Source organism: Malus domestica, chromosome 16, assembly GCF_042453785.1.
Source record: "Malus domestica chromosome 16, GDT2T_hap1".
Classification (NCBI taxonomy): Eukaryota; Viridiplantae; Streptophyta; class Magnoliopsida; order Rosales; family Rosaceae; genus Malus; species Malus domestica.
Genome location: NC_091676.1, coordinates 21,185,800 through 21,207,844, shown reverse-complemented (window position 1 = coordinate 21,207,844; position 22,045 = coordinate 21,185,800). Strand labels below are relative to the sequence as shown.

The 22,045-nt window shown below is 35.4% G+C and overlaps 1 long non-coding RNA gene across 1 annotated transcript; it reads left to right on the top strand.

Annotated features, from left to right (window-relative positions):
* The first annotated feature begins 19,725 nt into the window (after positions 1 to 19,725).
* LOC139192650 (uncharacterized) lies at positions 19,726 to 21,781 on the top strand. The gene is made up of 2 exons (XR_011576883.1): positions 19,726 to 20,008; positions 20,717 to 21,781. It is a non-coding gene; the product is annotated as an uncharacterized lncRNA (long non-coding RNA).
* The last annotated feature ends 264 nt before the right edge of the window (positions 21,782 to 22,045 follow it).

The window sequence follows — 22,045 nt, the reverse complement described above, 5'->3', positions numbered from 1 at the left end:
CCTTTCAAGTGTTTTTTTGAACCCAGAACCACTTTATAACTTTTTCTATTAAACATGATCAGAAACAAGTAAACTTTCCAAACTTTCCAAATATGTAGATTATTGTAAATTAATTTTATAAACATTTTAATCAAAAAAATTTTAAATTCCGATAAACATTTGGGATTTAGCCCGGGGGGAAAGCTGGAGGGTATTTGGCCCAGAAATAACATTTGGCATTTAGCCTAAAATTTTAACATGGGTTGGAGAGTGTTTGGGGGGGGGGGTAATTTAGCTTTTAGCCCAGGTTTGGAGATGGTCTTAGTGTTGAAGGTTGATGGCTCAAGCAGGCAAGGGAATGAGGGAAAAGCCATTGGAGGTTTCAAATGGCTTTAGTTGAAGTGAATTCTTCTCTTCTTGTTACCCTTGTCAAAGGCCCAGACAGACAGGACCGTTTTAGGGTTGGTTTCTTAATGTTTTTTTTAGTATATCGATATTTTTTTATACTAGGGAAAAAGGAATTTGGCTAAACCACATAATAGGCAGCCTAGTTTGGTATCAAATTCGCCGTCCACGAGATTCGAACATAAGACCTTTCATTTTTAAGCGAAGAGGAATACCACCAGACCGTATTACTAAATGGCAAGTTGGTTTCTTAATGCATAAGCCTCATTTCCCACATGCAATTTCGCTCAGCATCAGTTGCTCACAAGAATCAATGGTTAGAAACTGCACACACATGCGCGAGCGACTGACTGTATTGTGCTATTTTCCCCCAGTTCAGTAGAAGCGCACTCAGCTGATGGCCAAGCTAAACTTAGCCTCAACTTTGGTGTTTATAAGCTGTAAGACACCCCTACGTTCATTGTGTATTGTAAGATGAGTGGGCTAGGGTAACCTGTCCAAACTTGATTGTGGCTTTTGTTTTATTGGGCCACTGGCTCACTGCCACACATGGGGTGAAAAAATAACAGGAAAACTAATGAAAAGGGCTTGAAAACACTACTACAAAATTATTTATAACTGGCGGTTCAAAAACCGACAAAAAAAGTATATTACTGTCGGATTTTAAGCAAAATCCGACAGAAAATGGATGCAGTTGCGGATATATAAGCGACAGAATTGCCTGCGTCAGGAAATGAATTTTCGGACAGAAAATACTCTAAAACCGACAGAAATCCTGTCGGATATAACCGACATAATTTATATTTATAATAAATAAATAAGAGAATTTCTGTCGGATAAAACCAACAAAAAATCTAAAACCGCCAGGAGTTCTGTCGGCTATAACCGACAGAAAATTTATCAATAAGAATAAATAAAATCATTCTTGTCGGATGAAATAGACCGAAAATAAATTAATAATTAAAAAAATATAAATAATCTCTTCTTACGAACTAAAGAGGAGGAACCAAAACACACATACAAATCACATCTCTTGTGTATTCATTCTACATAATAATCTTTTCTTACGAATAAAACTAAGCTTGAGCAATGAGCTAATATACATTGAAAATGAGAACAACCAGTAGCATAATTTCACGTTTCAATTCAACAGACTGCAAAGAAATCAGTAGAATGTTACCTTCGACACACGGAGGCAGAAGCTCCCCGGTTTCAGTGCCCTCATCTCGTTGGATAATCGTGTTAACCGTGTCATGTGCTCTGTCCCATAGCGTGGAGAGATTCATGTACTCAGCCTTCAACAAAACAAAGCAAAAAATGACCGACGAAAAACCAAAAAGAGCGAATGCAAAACCGAAAAGGAAACGAGAAAAACCTCAGAATTGGCTTTGGAATACATAATTTCCTCTGCTCTTAAAACCACCAAAGGCAGCTTCTTTTGCCACTCCTTGTTCTTCTTCGTTACGGAGTTGTGAACCTCATTGACGACCCTAATCAAACAGGTGGTGGGCGGTCAGCAAAATGTGAAAAAGTAGACACATTTACCAAGAAATCCATGGAAACAAAGAGGACCCAATGCCGGAAAATCTGCTGAATGATGTAACCTCTCATGGGTTGGTGCCTATTGCTATGCCAAGCTTGCCGGACACACTCATACGGCCTCGGGCCCGGCCTAGGCATCTCGGCATTCGTCGCTGTGATGACATGCATGCACAGATTCAAAACAGAGATTAAACCCCAAAGATTTTCGCCATAATACTTATCATAGATAGATTAGAACCCACACAACCAAGAGGGGAAAATAATTCATACCTGAGATGGAGTTCGAGAGAGCTGAATCTCTCAGCATTAATGGCAGAGCACACGGTGATGCATCGATGATACATGCAACGCTGCAAGTTGATTCCCCATGTCCCAAGGGTTCGAGGTTCAGATTTTTGAAGGTTGATTTGGTCAGAATTGAGAGGAATGGTAGGGGTTCCTTCTCGGAGCTTAGAGAGAGACAGAGTGTCGAGAGTTAAAGTTAGGTTTCAGAAAAATGAAGGAAATGAGTGAGGGCCGGATGTGGGTATAAGAAAATGTTCATTACTCATTACTGTCGGTTAAAACTGACAGAAACATTTTTTAAAATATAAACCGACAAAAATTTTTCATTCCTGTCGGTTATAACCGACATAACAAAAATGGCGAAAATATTCACCCCCAAAATTCCCTCCCAAAATTTTAAATTCCCCCCAAAATTTTGTTATGATTTTCAAAAATAAAATAATAATTGTTTGGCTTAATAAATAAATAAATAATATGTATTTAAGTAGAATACATTTTTAAAAATTAAATAAATAAATTTTTTTTGGGTCGAAAATAAATAATTGTTTGGTTTAATAGATAATAACCTATGTAAAATATGCAATAAAGAAACAAAAAGATAATTGTACAATGAAAATGTCATAACACAAACTAAATATTGTCTAATCAATACTTGAAAAACATAAATAAGAATGCAATGAACGAATTTGATCTTCAATTTAAAATATTTACACTAGTGGATACCACAAAATCTTATTTTATACTTAATGGAAGTATAATATTAACTCTAAGTATTGGTTTAATCTACCGTTTTGATGTGATATGCATTATATGAAACGTTTTTCAACGATCCAACCGTCAAACTTGTTTGTACACACTCCGAGATCGCATACCTAAAAAATCACAAAAAACAAACATTCAGAGATTAGGTAACATAACAAAAGTTTTCAACGGTTATAAACAAAAAATCACAATTTAACGGTTATTTTAGCTCTGATTTTGATGATTTTTTACAGCTACACTCCTTGACCCTATAAGAATGCATTGAACTAAATCGATCTTCAATTTAAAATATTTACACTAGCTTAATGGAAGTATAATATTAACTCTATGTGTTTGTTTAATATACCGTTTTAACGTGATATGCATTCTACGAAACTTTTTTCAACGATTCAACCATCAAACTTATTTGTACACACTCTAAGATTGCATACGTAAAAAATCGTAAAAAACAAACATTCAGAGATTACGTAACGGAACAAAAGTTTTCGACAGTTATAAACGAAAAATCACAATTTAACGGTTTATTTTAGTTCCGATTTTAATGATTTTTACAGCTACACTCCTCGACCCTATAAGAATGCAATGAATAAATTTGATCTTCAATTTAAAATATTTACACTAGTATAATAGAAGTATAACATTAACTCTTAAGTGTTTATTTAATCTACCGTTTTGACGCGATACACATTCTATGAAACTTTTTTCAAGGATCTAACCGTCAAACTTGTTTGTACACACTCTGAGATCGCATACCTAAAAAATCACAAAAAACAAACATTCGGAGATTAGGTAACAGAACAAAAGTTTTCGACGGTTATAAACTATTATTTGAGCTTCGATTTTGATGATTTTTTACAAAAGTTTTCATAATTTAACAGAACAAAAGTTTTCATAATTTTTAAACTATCATTGAGATTAGGTAACAGAACAAAAGTTTTCATAATTTAACGATTATTTGAGCTTCGATTTTGATGATTTTTTACAGCTACACTCCTCGACCCTATTAGAATGCAATAAATGAATTTGATCTTCAATTTAAAATATTTACACTAGTGGATACCACAAAATCTTATTTTATACTTAATGGAAGTATAATATTAACTCTAAGTGTTGGTTTAATCTACCGTTTTGATGTGATACGCATTATATGAAACGTTTTTCAATGATCCAACCGTCAAATTTGTTTGTACACACTCCGAGATCGCATACCTAAAAAATCACAAAAAACAAACATTCAGAGATTAGGTAACATACCAAAAGTTTTCGACGGTTATAAACGAAAAATCACAATTTAACGGTTATTTTAGCTCTGATTTTGATGATTTTTTACAGCTACACTCCTCGACCCTATAAGAATGCATTGAACTAAATCGATCTTCAATTTAAAATATTTACACTAGTGGATACCACAAAATCTTATTTTATACTTAATGGAAGTATATTATTAACTCTAAGTGTTTGTTTAATCTACCATTTTGACGCGATATGCATTCTATGAAACTTTTTTGAACGATCCAACCGTCAAACTTATTTGTACACACTCTGAGATTGCATACGTAAAAAATCGTAAAAAACAAACATTTAGAGATTACGTAACGGAACAAAAGTTTTCGACGGTTATAAACGAAAAATCACAATTTAACGGTTTATTTTAGCTTCGATTTTAATGATTTTTTATAGCTACACTCCTCGACCCTATAAGAATGCAATGAATAAATTTGATCTTCAATTTAAAATATTTACACTAGTGGATACCACAAAATCTTATTTTATACTTAATGGAAGTATAACATTAACTCTTAAGTGTTTATTTAATCTACCGTTTTGATGCGATACACATTCTATGAAACTTTTTTCAATGATCTAACCGTCAAACTTGTTTGTACACACTCCGAGATCGCATACCTAAAAAATCACAAAAAACAAACATTCAGATATTAGATAACAGAACAAAAGTTTTCGACGGTTATAAATGAAAAATCACAATTTAACGGTTATTTTAGCTCCGATTTTGATAATTTTTTACAACTACACTCTTTGATCCTATAAGAATGCATTGAATGAATTCGATCTTCAATTTAATATATTTACACTAGTGGATAATTTTTTATACTTAATGAAAGTATAACATTAACTCTTAAGTGTTTGTTAAATCTATCAATTTGATAGGATATGCATTCTATGAAACTAGTTTCAACAATCCAACCGTCAAATATAGCATGTGTAAAAATCGGAAAAAAAAAAAAACATTCAGAGATTAGGTAACGGAACCGTGAGTGAAAAAAAAATATTTAAACCATTTGTTTATTTATTTATAATCAATATGAGACTTTAAAATAATAAAATAGTCAATTTCTGTCGGTTATAACCATCAGAATACTAAAATAATAACCGCCAGAAACTAAAATAATAAACTAGTCAATTTATGTCGGTTATAACCACCACCATTAACTTAGAAACCGTCAGAATATGTTAAAAATATTAAAAAAAAAGAATTAAAAAATAGTGAGGGTTATAATAATTTTATAGCGGTTAAATCTGCCAGGAATTTATATCGGATATATCCGACATAAATTAACTTTTATTCGACACTAAATAAATTATGTGTCGGATATCTTTTATCCGTCAGAATGGCTTAATAACCGCCACCATCGTCCAACACCTAAAGCTAATATCGTAGTAGTGAAACTTTGAGTTTTAACGATAAGGACAAATAAAGGGTAAAGTGAATAGTATCATGATTGACTTTTTAGTGTAAAAATATGGTTTTTCGTTAAATTGAACAGTATCGGGAGCTTTTCGTTAAAGTTCCCAAAAATAAATTGATTACGAACTCGTTATTCACGAGATTCCAACCTAAGATGCTAAAAGTGTGTTTGTTTGAGTTCACTAGCCTTTATTTGATTGGACTACACTAAAAATTAGTGTAGTCCCGTGTTTGTTAATGACAGGGACTAATTTTAGTGGGACTAAACGAGATTCGTCTCGACTAGAGACCTCGTTAGAGGTTCTTAGCGAAGCCCCCCAAAATGCAGCGGACTGCTATGCCTTTCCTTCGTTTGCTTCGTTTGTTCGCTGCCTCATCGTAATCAACGACCTCGATGTCAAATCGTTCACTCCTTCCCTGCATGGATCTTCGTCTCTCTCCCTGCTCTATCTCATTAAGACCCACCCCTAAATCCCAAAATCGGATTAGCACCCACCGATGTGTTGATTTGATCCGAGGCCCAGATCGATGCCGGGGCCACCCCACTCCTTTTCCCAAGGTCATCTCCCGCTCTCTTTGTCTAAGTCTCGACGATGGCTACCACCGTCGTAGCACCGCTTCAACTTGCTCAAAATGAGGCTGAATTTAAATGATGTTGGCTGCGAAGTCCATCTGGGCACGACAAACTGATATTTTCAAATGGAACGATGTAATGCCATATATCCTCAATCTTCCTCAGATTTGCTTATTTTTTGGTAATATAATATGAATTTCAGATTTTTGAATATGTTTCATTTGGTTTAATGGTGTTTGCAATGGTGGTTCTTTCTAATTTAAGCTGAAATTATAGAAAGCACCATTTTCTGGGTTTGTATATATATATGTGTGTGTGTGTGTGTGTACACACACATATACATACACGCACACATATATGTATGTATATATGTTTTTGCTAGATCTGATGTATGGCTTTTGTATTATTTGTTCTTGTTGGTATATTTCCTTATTCGCATAACCCACATTGATTCTTTTGTGTAAATTTGATTTTTTTGGGGAAAAGTTGTGATGGGTTGCTTTGTTGTGGATGGGTTTTTGTTTAAATGTGAAACAAATTATCAATTGTTGGAACTTGGTTCTGAAATCTCAAGAATTTTGCAATTTCTAATATGGTAAATGGCACTAGTGGCAATTGCCAGTAGAAGAAAGGAGGTTGGATTAAAGATGGTATTTGAGTGACACCAATATACTTTGAACATGGAGAAGATGAAATGTTTAACAGGAATAACAATATTTGGTTGAAATTGAAGTTGAAGCAAATAAAATATTTTGTAATATATCATGGGTTTTTTATTTTTATTTTTTATTATCCTGCTTCTTAATCCGAAATTGTACTAAACGCTTCACTAAGTTAGTTTAGCTTAGTTTAGTCTAAGGCAATCTAGCTTAGTCCTCGAAGTTAGTCCAATCCGAAATAGTTCGGTGCAACAAATGCATCCTAAAACTACTCACTTACAAGTGAAACACTAAATTGTAGTAGTAAATGACTTTATCATATCATTGTTATTACCTAAATAATTACAACATCACTTAATATGTGTCTTAATCAACATTACGATAGCTATATTAGGTCCCTTGAAAAAAGGATCCCTATTTTTACGATGCAAGAAGGTACTTGTGAGGTTTACATTACATTCTTTTATAATGATATAAATTGTCTATTTTTTAAATATCTATCCATGAATTATTTTTACAAAAAATTAATTCAATCAGATATTATTTACTTATTTCATAATCAGAATGAATTTTATTGTCAGTTAGGACAGTATTCACCAACTTCTTTGCAATTATAATCTATCAAATCAAACTCGAAAAAATAAACAATTCAACTCAATGAAATTTAGAACTCGTTTGGATGTGATTTTAAAATGACTGAAAGTGTTTTTAGTGAAAATGTTTTTGGAACCAATTCTCAGTAAAAATACAAGTAAATCCTGAAAAAGCATTTCAAGTACTTCCTGGCAAAATCATATAACTAGTGCTTCATGTAAAAAATACTTAAAGTGTTTTTGGAATCACTTTCAACCATTTTAAAAGTACATTTAAACAAACCCTTGATACAGAGTGGTAGACACCACTTAGAAAAATTATGAGGATCTCTTTTTTAAAGGAACCTCTGTCTGTGCGCATTTGACATGACATGACAGCTTTTGGGCCACATTGGACCATTCAGTGGCTGACTTGGCTGAGCCATGCAATTATAAGAGGTTGGTTGGTTGATGGATTTCATCATCGAGGGGTCAATCTAAATTAAGGAGATTTCATATTTCTAATTTCTGATATAATAACTTGGGTGTCGGCCAATAATATTATATGACTTATGTGGCACCTAACCTTCTTTCACAAATAAATGTGAGCGGAGGTGAGGGAAATGTCATATAACTTGGATGTCGGCTAATAATATTATATGACTCATGTGACACCTAACTTTTTTTCACAAATAAATGTGAGCGGAGGAAAGAGGAGGAGAAGGGCAATTATGTTCCTCAATGCCATATGAAGGTTGTTTCTTTGATTGATATGTACGAAAATAGAAAGAAAAACGTGCAAACTTCTCTCAAGATTGCCCAATATGTTGTGAGGGTAAGGATAAGGTCATTCTGAGAAACATGAGATTCTTATTTTCGATCTTTGATTATTTTATAAGGAAAATTAATGAAAAGGGCTTGAAAACTTTGAGTTTTAATGATAAGGACAAAATAAAGGGTAAAGTGAATAGTACCAGAATTGACTTTTTAGTGTAAAAATGTGGTTTTTCGTTAAAGTGAACAGTACCGGGTGCTTTTCGTTAAAATTCCCTATTTTATAAGGTCAATGCTTACATAAAGGAAGTTGTAATTTCTGTTTCTCAATTTTTTTGTAAAATTTATTTACTTATCCAAGAACTAATGTTTATGAAGAGCTAAGCCACACAATAAATAACTTAAAGAATGTGTAATTTCTTAATATTTTAGTTCAAATGACAACTTGAGCATGTCCTACATCATATTACTTGAAGAGCTAATTAACATAGCTTAATTTTTAATTTTTTTAGTACATCGATATATTTTTATATTAAGGAGAGAGAGTTCGGTTAAGCCACACAATGAGCAACCTAATTTGGTATCGAATTCGCCATTCACGAGATTTAAACTTAAGATCTCTCACTTTTAAGTGAAAAGGAATACCACTAGACCGTAGTACTGAGTGACCTTAATTTTCAATTTAAAATCATTACTTTAGGATATGTTTCATGGGGCATGGCATGAGGATTTAATTAAAGCTTAATATTGGTTTGGTAAATGGAAGTCATATTTCTCTAGAGGATTTTCCATTTCGAAATCATGAAACCACAACAACTGTGGCGAGTGGCAACTGACATAAACACACTCCTCATCGTCATCCCTGAATAATAGTTAATTATGAATTCAATAAAAAAGCTTGCGCAAGCCTAGCTCTTATTAAGGATATGGTACATTGGTACTCGGCTAAACCTAAATATTAGTTAGGATTAGATAAACGTTTCAAGAATAATGCTTGCATAATTGCACTGGCCACCACATGAATAGGTTAAGTGATCAGATGACCTGAAAAGATTGTACGCCCAAGGGGATGCTTTCGATATTTTGAGACTTTCAGTGACCTTTTTGTTCTACTCGATTTGCTTTTGATCTCATCGTCCTAATTCGTATGACTTTTCACTTCTTTAGATTTGAGAATGTCCTACATCGTTCTACTCTAAAGAATTAAAATCGTCTAATCTTTTGTTTTTAATGAGAAAAAAGTATTTGATCTGTTATATAAACGTACAAAAGATCGTCTAATAGTCCATTTCAATAGTATAAAAAGCTTCAAATTTAAGTAGTTCATTTAGGAGATGCTTCATGGGGGCGTTGGCACAAGGATTTGATTAAAGCTTCATATTGGTTGGGTTAAGGGAAGTCATGTTTCTCTAGAAGGATGTGCCCCTTCGAGATCATGAAACCATGACTCCAGTTGAGGCGAGTGGCAACCGGCAAGAAGACACTCCTCATCGTCGTCCCTGCATAATAGTTAACCTATAAGCGTATAGTTTGATCACCCAAGGAGTTTTATGCAAGAGTAATGCTAGGTAGACTAAAATTGTACACTAAATTTATAAACTGAATGATATGTCACAAATAAGAAATAAGCACGTGAATCATCACTTAAGTAATAATCTAATCATCAACTTCATGTCATTTAGTTTACAAAATATAGTCTACACATTTAGTCTTCATAGCATTGCCCTTTATGAAAAATGAAAAATGAAAGCGCAATAATTTATTTATTTTTCTTAAAAGGGGAACAACTGGTAGCAAGCCACGGTTATCCACCCATTCCGAGGGCCAGGAAGACTCACAGAGGTATTTCAGCCTCTCCTTGGCCACAAGTCTGGCTTTCACACCAATAGCGGGTTTCGAATCCAAGATCTCAAGTTTTTAATTTGAAGGAAGCTTCGCAATCCATCATTTACCACTGGACCACCAGCTTATGATTGAAAGTGCAGTAATTATCAAACGGTAACTTAGTTAATTTTTCAAGAGTGACTACAAAATAAAAAATTCCGGTCAACGTGTAATTAGAACAAAAAATGAAAGAGAATAAAGAAAAAAAAGGTTAAATAAAAAGATTACCAGCATTCCTAACATCTAAATAGGCCTTGCCAAGTTTTATTCTTAAAATAAAAACTCTTAAATTAATCCAAACTTTAAACTTGTCCAAATGCCAAAAACAAAAATCTTTAAACTCGTACTTGAGATCTTACTCAAATGACATTTGAACTTTGTACATGCAGAATTTGATCATATGTTATTCCCGATGAAGATTTGTGTAGGTAGATAAAGGTGTTTATTACTTATTAGATTGTATGCTTTACATAACAAAATCTCATAAAAATCTCAACTACTTCTTTATAAAGCACAAAAATTATTTATTGTTGCATTCCTATTAGATTAGGAATATGATTGTGTAAATCATAGTGTATCAAGGAATATATTTGAATATTTCTTTTAGTAGTTAATATCTTATTAGAGTTGTAATCCTAAAAAGGTAAGGAATTAACCTTCCATACTACTATAAATAAAGGTACAATGGGGTGAAATAAAACACACCTCACAATTACACATGTCTCTCTTCTCTCTCAATGTGCTGCACCCTTTCTCACTATGGCCTCCATAATTGTTCAGTAAATTATGCCTACAACACGTTATCAGCACGTTTTTGACGCTGTGCTAAAGAGAGTTTTGATCTTCAATCAAGGGAGTATTACGTTTTAATCATTCTTTTAATGATTAAATTATTATTTTATTGATCTACATGCTATTGATTCAATTTATTTTTTCTGTGTTGAATGTGATACAACGCATTAAAGATGCAATTCCGGCTTTCCAAGAAGGATCTTCTACAAATTCAAAGGCTTTTGTTGTTTTCTGCCAATCAGATACGCTTAAAATAAAGGAAGATATTTGAAACGACCATGAAACATAAAAACATTCTCCATAATGCATGAACCCCCTACGTTTATATGTACCTTCCGATGTATATATTATATATGTTTCATATATTTGTCGATATATCTATTCGTTTCATGCATTACACAATTATATTGCTATGTGGAATTTGTGAGTCAAAACACATAAATAAATTAGAAACAATTTGGGTTTTTCAAACCCTAGAAAATTCAAGAAAAATAAAAAAACAAAACTGGGATTTTTTTTATGCACCGCCGCACTACCATGACACCATGCCGGACCACCGCGCTGGCTTGAAGCCCAGACGCATGGGGAAACGGTGTCATATTAATACCTGGACAAGGCACCCAACTCTTTGGGCTTGCTGCCCTATTGGAAACCAACTAGGCTTTAGCCTGGGTTGTATAACCTATGAGCCTTAAGCCCCGGTTCAACCCCAAGCCCATAACCCACAAACCTTTGGCTTGTTGGGCTTGTTATCGCTCCAGCCTGCATGTATCACAGCTAGCCCTGTAGGCTGGGCTTGTCTCATGGCCCAAAAACCAAAGCCAGTCTGCGGCTGGGCTTCACACGCACATCCCTGGTCTAGCTCCCAAGTTGGGCCCATGTCCCCCACAACAGTTTTTGGCCTAAACACCAGTAGCCTTGCTGCTGGGCTGCCTAGTCTCTTAGACCGTGGCTTGCAGCCAATCCCGAGGCCCAAAAGCCTCTAGGGCTTTGCCCTACTCATGGCACCCAAGCCCAAATGCTATTGGGCTATGGTTTTTCGAATCCAATTCTCATTTTTGGCATTTTAAATAAGTTTAACCGAATGTTATTATTATTCTTGCTTCCACGATCGATCTCGCTTGGTCCCGATCTATTGAATTAATTAAAAATGACATGCAGTTTATTAATCTGATAATTAATCCAAAATTATTGACTTGAAGATCACTTTTGGACATTATTGATTCACTAATTTATTTTTATACTTTGAACCGTTGACATCCTTTCGTAGTTCTGAAGCGCTCATACTTGAGTTCTTGAAGCAACTCAAATCCACTACACTTAAATCAACATATTGTATTATGTGTTCTTGCAGGAATCTCTCTTTTATGAACTAAATGTTCATAAACCAAAATTGAACCTGTAGTTTCAAATTTGGTGCCTTTGAAACCCGAAGTTTTCTTAAAACAATACACCCATGAAAACCAGACGTTTTTCATGAAAGCCATGTCTTAGAACTCGAATGTTCTAACCTTAATGCTTATAGATGATTCATTCCCATAGCACCAATCACAATCTTGTTCCCTCCAATTCTGTGGATTGTCGAAACATGACAAGTTCGATTTCCTTTATTTGGACGTTTCTAATAGAAACCACTTTATGTGGGGTACAAGATGTGAACCTCCATTTGACTATCAAGAAGCTGAGAAACCATTGAAGCCAACAATGGTATGGAAGAGCTGAATAAACCTTCACCATGATCTTCATTCGAAGACTTATGCCCGAAACATTAACCACAGAAGTACCTCATGAATGAGGATTCCTTGGCTCTTTGGCTCGCTCCTACAGACTATCTAATCATGAAAGACATTGCCTAAAGCACACCATGATTACATCCATGAATGAGTACAATTTTGAAATTTATAACGCCGATCGAATTTTGACTAGAGAATACTTTTCTCGTCCTTCCATGTTTCTAACCCGCTCCTGAAGTAGTAGTGTAGAAAGCGTAAGTTTACCAAATTCTCAAATCTAATTACTACCATAAAAGTGAGAGAAAGGTATAGACCCAGCCTCGGTTGGAGTCTATTGAACGGTATAGATTCAGTTTGGCTGGAGTCTACCGAACGGTATAAACTCAGTTTAGCTGGAGTTTACCGAATGGCTTAACTTAGTTCGGTCAAAGCCTACTGAATGGTGGTGCCCTGCTTCGGCAGGGATGCACCGAAGGGCATGCTCTGCTTCGGTAGAGGTGTACCGAACGGTACTGCTTTGCTTCGGTAGAGGCTTATCAAACATACTCCTCTAGCTTCGGCTGTAGCCTACCGAATCTAATTTTGGGTTTGTCTCTCTCACAATCCAATTTCGAGTTTTTTTTACTACATATGGTAGAATCAGGGCCTGCCAAGATGTGGCATCATCCCCGAAGCATGCTTTTTGGCACCTAAGACTTCAAGAATAGGGAAAATATTCCCAAACCTTAACCTTGCAGAATCTACTTCCGTCTTGATGGAATAGATCATTGGTTATATGCACCTGTTCGTGTCTCTACCAATGTCGTTGAGGAGTACCATTCTCGTAGTTAATATGTGAAACTAATTTTGCTTAATCGGACATCGTTGGAAGAGCAAAATTTTGACATGGATGGCCTTGTTGCCCGAAGTCCCTCAGTAAACCATTTACTTTGTGAACATTTTTCCATGTTCTTGGATTCAAGTTTGTTGTTTGTTTTCGTTATGGATAATCTTATTGATATTGTCCTCGAATACGAGTTAATTGAATCATGTTTCTTAAAACATGTGACCGAATTCAATTAAACATGTGATTAGATAGGAATGTGGGAAAGTTAGTTGTCTAGATGAATGCAATACTACGCACACTAACTTTACACCTAAATCACATCTCTAGCAATGACTTCAGGTCTATCTAACCTGATTAAGAGTATTGGCATGCTCCTCGTTGTATAAATGGTACTACATTACCATTTAAGAGACCTTATACTCTATCCGTTCTGGAAGAACATTGTTGAGTTTTTTTTGAGGATATTCGAGAGAACAATGATCATTAATGAAACCACTGAAGAAAATAGAGTGAAATATCTTTGCACCACCTTAAAAAATGAGCCTGAAGCTTTCATTTGGGGCCAATGGGCAACCTCCCATTGGGAACACGCCACTTGTGGCCGGCTTGGAGCTTGGTGATTGAGTAGTTTACTTGCTTTGCCACAACCATTTGGGACACTTAGGTCGACCAATGATGCTACAACGTATCTCCTTACCTGAAGTGAGGATCTTGTGCCTACAAGCACACTTTACCAAGCCTGCTCATTAGGAAAATTGATTTTCTAAATCATCCCTCGCAAAGATATGAAACAACTCTCTTTTCACAGTGGATTCAAGGGAATATATGTGGACTAATCCAACCAAAATGCGGACCATATAAATACTTATGGTTTTGGTTGATGAATTAATAAACTGGTCACATGTTTGTCCACACACATTGCTACTAAACTCCTGGCCGATTTTAAGGGTTCATCACCCTACTTATCCCTTAAAGTTTGGGAGACTGGATAATGCTGGAGAATTTATATTGATGGTTTTCGATAAAGTATTGCATGTCTTTTGGGTTTATAATTGAACATCAAATTTCCATGTTTACCCTAAATAGCCTCGCATTGTGATCATAAAGTGCAATTTAAATGATCGCCCGTACCTTGGTGAATGTACGCATCTATGTTGGTCTCTACCAAGGGTTATGCAATCTTGTACGCATCTATGTTGGTCTGTCTTGAGGACCATTGCCACCTGACCTATTTGATGTTACAGTTGGTTACTGGGTACGAACATGACGCTTCGTATTTACGCATTTGGATGTGCATTCCAAGTGCCAAGTTGTGCTGCCGCAACGTACCAATATAGGTCATCAAAAGAAGGATGTGAATCTTTGTCGATTATGATTCTCCTTCACACTAACTCTCTTCGAGCCCTTGCATGTGATCTCTTTACCGTTCATTTATGGGTTGTCACTTAAATGAGACAGTCTTCCCACCGTTAGGGGGAGATAAGAACCTCAACGTTCTTGGAGAACGACATGAATTTGCGTGGATGTTTCCCACTATGTCTCATCTCGTTCCCTGTACCGTACAAGTGTGATAAGCAAGTGCGATGTATTCTAGCTTTCAAAATGTTGCTCCATACGTATTCCTCTAATCTAGCTAAAGTGACGAGATCATATACCAGCTATAAACATGCCTGCAAGGATAGATGTACTTAATGGATGTCGAGTCAACATCCCCGAAAGGTGTGCCACCTCTGTTAGACGGTTTAGATGCCTCTGTTAGACGGTTCGATACACAAGCGGATAGCCAATAAATCACTCGGTTATTAGGATTCACTTCCCTAAAAGAGGAAGACATGACACAATAATGAATCCATACTAATCGTTGTCTCAAATCATTTCCATCTCATGAGATTAATCCGGATTACTCTAGAGACTTGAAGTTCTTGGTCCAATATACTAGTTTGGATGAGTTAATAGAATTGAAATGAGATTACCATCGATGATGTTTTCACTTATATGGTAGTTACTGACATAAATGAAAAGTGATGATATCGAACCGTGTTCCGTTAATTAAGTGACAATGTAGAATTGATTAGACAACCAAAATTACAATCCAGGTTAAAATTCCTTACCAAAGTGTATTTTGGACATATTGTTCATACACTACCCAAGGAAACCCTGTTGTGTTTCAAGTGGGAAAGGAAGTGTAATGAGATGAGTGAAATAATACGATATGATGCACACCTTACGGTGGAAGGTTTCTCTCAAACGTCATGTGATTGATAACAACGTTATGAAATGTGGTTAGTGTTTTCTCCATAGGGATATAGATACAGAGATTTACATGTAAGTTCTCAAAGAATTACATGGATTGGTTCAAATAGTTCCAAACCACGGAACACCCTTTTAACTTGTTTGAGGCGTTCACTTACGGATTGAAACAATCCGACTGATGTGGTATGCCCATCCTAAGTGATTATTTGATCAGTCAGGGATATGAATGAATGCCCTTGCGTGTTAAACTATGAAGTTTTATTTTGAATTGCTAGAGTTACAGTTTATGTCGTTGACACGAATCTCACTAAAACTCTAGAAGAGCTTGAGAAAACTACCTCGCACCTGAGGATGAAATTTGAGATGAATGATATTGGGAAACTCTTTTATGCCTTGACCTGAAGCTGAAGCATTGTTCTAACGGTACTTTGGTCTATCAGTCGAACTACACCTCGAAGGTGTTACTTTTGAGTATATCTGTGTTCGTCCATACGTTATATGCAAATGAAACCCTTGAAGAGGTTATGGAATCCAAAATTCCATATCTAAGTTCAACTTTGTGATTCATTTTACTTAGCTCATTGGTTAGACAAGACATCTTCTTCGCTGTTGATCTATTGGTAAAGATACAGCACTGCATTTACACGCAACCACTTAATTAGTATTCAAGATATACCTTGAAGGTACTACAATTTTGGGCAAATCCCAATGCATCCTGAGTGGATCCGACCCCCTGATCCTCGGAGTGATGTTTGCCTTGTTGTTATGCTGACACTGGTTACTTATCAAACCCACACAAGGCAAAATCCCTGAATGTTTATGTCTTTACCGTTAAGGGATATCACAATATCTTAGAGGTCCACAATATGACCTTAGTTGCAAAATCTTCAAATCGTTCCAAGACTCACCTCACTTCACTACGCCACATGTGAGACATGGTTAGGAGTTCTTGCTGAGCATATTCGAAGTACTTGCTGTTTTCATCATCGTTGAGTCCTAACGACGATCCATGAAAATTATGCCGCATGTATCAACTTGACCAAGACATGATACATCAACAAAGTCAATGGCAAGACATATTGTGTCTACATCTACATCAGCAAAGCGTTAGGAGATTAAAGTCATGCAAGCTGATCCTAGACAACCTTGCCGACCTCTATATGACGTCACTGTCGAAGTCAACCTTCCAGAAGCTTGTTCAAGGAATTGGTATGCCTAACTATTCATATGAAATTCTTGTAGTTCTCATTTGGAAGTTTTGTCAAACTCAAGGGGAGTATCTAGAAGTATACTCACTTAATCTTAATGTACTCTTTTTTCCCACTGGGTTTTTGCTACCTAACTAGGTTTTGACGAGGTACCCATCCTGGGCTGATCATACCCTTGTGAGCTTTTCTACTTGCGTCCATAAGACGTATAGTTTTGACTTAATGCAACTTCTCACTTTTCTCCTTAATCTATGAGTTTTCTCTCACCTTGGGTTTTATTATAGCGAGGTTTTGTGAGTTTTGCCTTTTTATGCATTCTTCCATTGATCTGAGACTCGCATTCGCTAATTGTGCCGACTTTATCAAGTGTACTTAATTCATCGCTGAAGACCTGATGCACCATTTTGTTGAGTATTTACACACTCAAAGGGGAGTGTTGCAGTCCTATTAGATTAGGAATGTGATTGTTTAAATCCTATTGTATTTAGGAATATCTTTGAATATTTCCTTTAGTAGTTAATATCCTATTAGAGTTGTAATCCTCAAAGGATAAGGAATTAACCTTCCCTACTACTATAAATAAAGGCACAATGGGGTGGAATAGAACACACCTCACAATTACACATCTGTCTCTTCTCTCTTTATGTGCCGCACCTTCTCTTTACGGCCTCCATAATTGTTCAATAAATTATGCCCACAACATTTATCTATATTTATTTACTTATTTTAAACTTGGGTTTATTAATTTCAATGACACATGCATGCACTATCGTATAATACTCTCTGCAACTGTCGAAAACACCAACGAACACACCGGTGCCATTTTCACTGCTACCGATCAATGAAGTTCAAAATAGATTGCAACATTAGATCTTTTGTGTTGGAGTAAGACAGACAATGGCGACCTGTACGGGTGAGCTGGGGATTTGGGGTTTATGATTCTTACATGCTTTGTCCATGTATTTGTAAACACGAATTTTTTGTAGCACATGAAACAAGAATACGTGTACAAAATAATATTTGTATTAATGAATTTACAGAAGCCATGAGGTTTTGGCTCTTGGCAATGGAGGACAAGCGTTTGAAAATTTGGGAGTGTGGCAAAGAATGCAGAGAGCGTTTTGAATCTTCTAATTGTTTGAGAATTTGGGAGTTTGGGAGGTTTAGAGCTTCAACGTCTGGGTGTGGGAATGATTTTCTGGAACCCTTCTTTGTTTTGGAGCCTGTATTTATAGACTCTCCAAGCTTTGCCTGCATAAGAACCAAGACTTGATTTATGTCTTGGTTCGTGATTTATGATGTGACTCCATCAATTAACATTTGATTTAATCAAATAAAAATGAAATAAATCAATATTCTAAGTTTGGCATTTTCATTTGATTTACATTTAAATTAATTAATTTGTTTAATTTAAATTAAAATTAAATAATTCATTTTCGGCAAGTGTTGACACGTGTTCTCTTGATGACTCATTCAATTTTGATGAATCACAAGCCATGTGTACGATTTGTGAGACATATGGTACACGCTACTTAAACTCTCACATGTCAAAATTTAATGAGTTCGTGACTACTTATTTTCACCGAAATTTACATGTGTACAATAATATTTTGGGCGAGCTTTGTCCACGTACTGATCTATGAGCAATTACAATATTATATATATGTGTGTCATCATCATGTCTTGTTCTATCTAGAAATTCATTTATGATTCGTATCGTGCATAATAGTTTTGTGTAGTGCCATATCATTATTCTAAGTTTCCTACATATAAGAGACATTTTCTTGATTTTCTCAAAAAAATCAAGAAAATGTCTCTTATATGTAGGAAACTTTTCGAAATCAAATTGTTGCAAAGTTTGGAAATTCACATTGGCTCATAAATATTATAAAGTTAACAATCTGAATCCCAATTATTTGCTTGTTTTTACTTGACTTTTGAGAGTTATGTCAAGTGATTAAAATGAAGATGAAAACAACTTACCAACATATAGAACACCGTCCTTTAATCAGAAGATTAAATGCCATTTTTTTATCAAAGACAAAACAAATCACGAAGTTTGGTGCAGTCAAGATTTGTCATTCTGCACATGCTTTTAATGTTTAAATATTAAGTAACTCTCTTGTCATTTAGTATTATAGTTTAGTGATATTTTTATTCACTTGTAAGTGATATTCTAGCTCTTAGTATATAATGTATTACTTGTTGTAGCTAATACTGTTTAAGAAAGTGATTGTATAAATCTAGAAGTAGATTTTAATAGGAGTTGGGATATCAAATCCTTTTATCACTTGTATTATTTGTGAGGCAATAAAAACCCACCTGATTAATATAAATAAAAGCATAAGACCATAAATGAGCGTGTACAATTTACGATCACTGAACGCTTTCTCTTTCTCTCTCTTGCCATCCCTCTCTACCTTACCATGCAAGTTTTCCTTCAACATTACCATATTTTAAACCCCACAATTTTTCCATAAACTAAAAAAACCTTGGAGAAATTTTTGTTTTAGTCTAGTAGTTCTAGTATTGGTTAAGAAATTTAAAGCCTTCCCCTTGCTTGGCGGGATAGTCTAATAATGGCTAGGAGATATATGGCACATATGCACTAATAGCTGACAAGTGTCAAGCTTAGAGCTAACGAGTTAGTTAGTATTGTTGTGATAAGTAGAGATAGTTGAAGGGTATTTTTGTAATAGTACATAAGATGAGAATACTATATAACCTGAAATGTATTGCTCTAAGCTTCAGTGTGTTGTTAATAAAGAAATATAATAAGTCTTTCTCTATCTCTCTCTCTCTCTCTCTCTCTCTCTTTCGTCCTTTGATATCATCTCTCAGTTTCATAGATCTTCCATTGTTGCTAGTATTCTGTTTCCTCAGAGATTAATATGGTATCATCGCTGTATTTGGCTTTCTGCCGTAGTCGGTCCTGAAGGTTCTTCCGCTGCAATCATTGAAAGATCTGGTTCATCGATGCCTCAGAGGGTTGTTCGACGATTTATTTCTGGTCTCGGTTTTGCGAAGCGTCTTGGTGAATTTGCTATTCTCAGGTGATATCTAATTGGTTCTTGAGATAAATTTCTATTGCGATTTCTGTGATTGATTTGTGAGTAATTGGTTTGTTGAAGAAATATGATGTGTTTGATGATGATTGTATTCGTGATGAAGTTTGAGGATTTGTCTTCTGATGAATGAGTTCTATGTTCTAGATTGTACTTGTGTTCAATAATTTTGTTGAATCTTGTGTGTTCCAGAAAGTATCAGTCTTTCTTGGTAGAGTTTGTGTGATTTCAAGAAAGTATCAATCTTTCTTTGGTGTTGGGTGAATTCAAGAAAGTATCAGTCTTTCTTGTTCAAACAGAAAGTATCAGTCTTTCTTTCTTGTTGATAAAATTCGAAGAGTGTAAATTTCTTGGTAAACGGAAGAAATCGAAGAGTGTCAATCTCTTGGTGAAAGGCAGAATTATTTTTGTATAGAAAACAGTGTTACTTCGCTGGTTTGTAGTTAATCATGGCTTCACCGAAAGTGGATAGTCTTCTTGGTATGCTTACTAAGTTGAAAGATGACAATTTTGCAAAATGGTATTTTTAGTTTGTGTCAGTGCTTAAAGGTTACAAGCTCTTTGGTCATTTCGATGGCACAGATGTATGTCCTTGATAGGAGCATATTTATGCGACTTAGTTAGCTTGTTTCTTGGCATTTATGTTGTTAGTTCGTAGTTATTTTAGTATTTTAAGCTATTTTCGTATGTTTGTAGGTCCAAAGGGTTAATGTGGCAAAGAAGTGCATTTTAGAGCATTTTGGAGCATTTTTGGGCATGGAATGGATGACATATGCTTGGAGCAAAAGGAATGGACGAAATTTGAAGTTTGTGCATCATCCTCTCCCTATAAATAACCATTTTAGCACACTCATTTCACCCAACACATCCATTCACCTACCACTACATCCACTCATTTCACCCAACACATTCACCTACCACTACATCCACTCATTTCACCCAACACATCCATTCTCCAAACATCCACCCACTACACCCATTACATCCACTCATTACCAAACACTACTCATTACCAAACATTCATCCACTACACCCATTACATCCACTCATTACCAAACATCAACCCACTACACCCATTACATCCACTCATTACCAAACATCCACCCACTACACCCATTACATCCACCCACTACACCCATTACATCCACTCATTACCACAACCCACTACACCCATTACATCCACTCATTACCAAACATCCACCCACTACACCCATTACATCAACTCATTACCACAACACTCACCCACTACACCCATTACATTCACTCATTACAACTCCATACACTCCTCTCTGTAGCCTATAAAAACATCCACCCTTCACCATAATTTGGGGGGGGCCATCATCCAAAGACACTACATTTCACATCTCACAACTTCATTCACAAACACAATTTCCTTGCCGTGACCTCCATCCATTCATCTAGCCATACTACATCTCACCAATCCATACACTTTCATCTCTTAGCCGTGCAAATCCATTCCATCCATATATCCATACACATCCTAGACACTTGTGCTACAACAAGGTGGTGAAAACAAAGGTTCTTGACGTTTCAAGCTTGGAACTTTGGAGCGTTTTAGGTGTACTCCGTTCTTTCTTTCAATGTTTACTTTGTTATTTTCTAATTTTGTTGCAATTATGAGTGGCTAAACCCCTATTTAGTTAGGGGGAAGTTTGAAGCCATGAACATGCTTGAGATTTGAATTGATCTCTTCCAATTGTACAATTCAATTATCTATTTTATTCATAACTGATTCTTGTATGTTTATTAAGGATGCATACTTAGTTTTCATGCATGAATTAGATGCTAGAATATAAATGAGTTTCACCTAATCGTTACAAGTTTATATTCATGAGTAGTGAAGGTTGTCTATCATAATCGCGTTAATTGAATTCTTGGCAATTGTATCATGCATTCATAGTTATAATTGCCTCGTCAACACTTATGATTTTCATTGAACGTAATGATCTCTGATTGTATCTCTATTATGCATTCATATAGGGGACTTTTAGAGAATGATTTGGG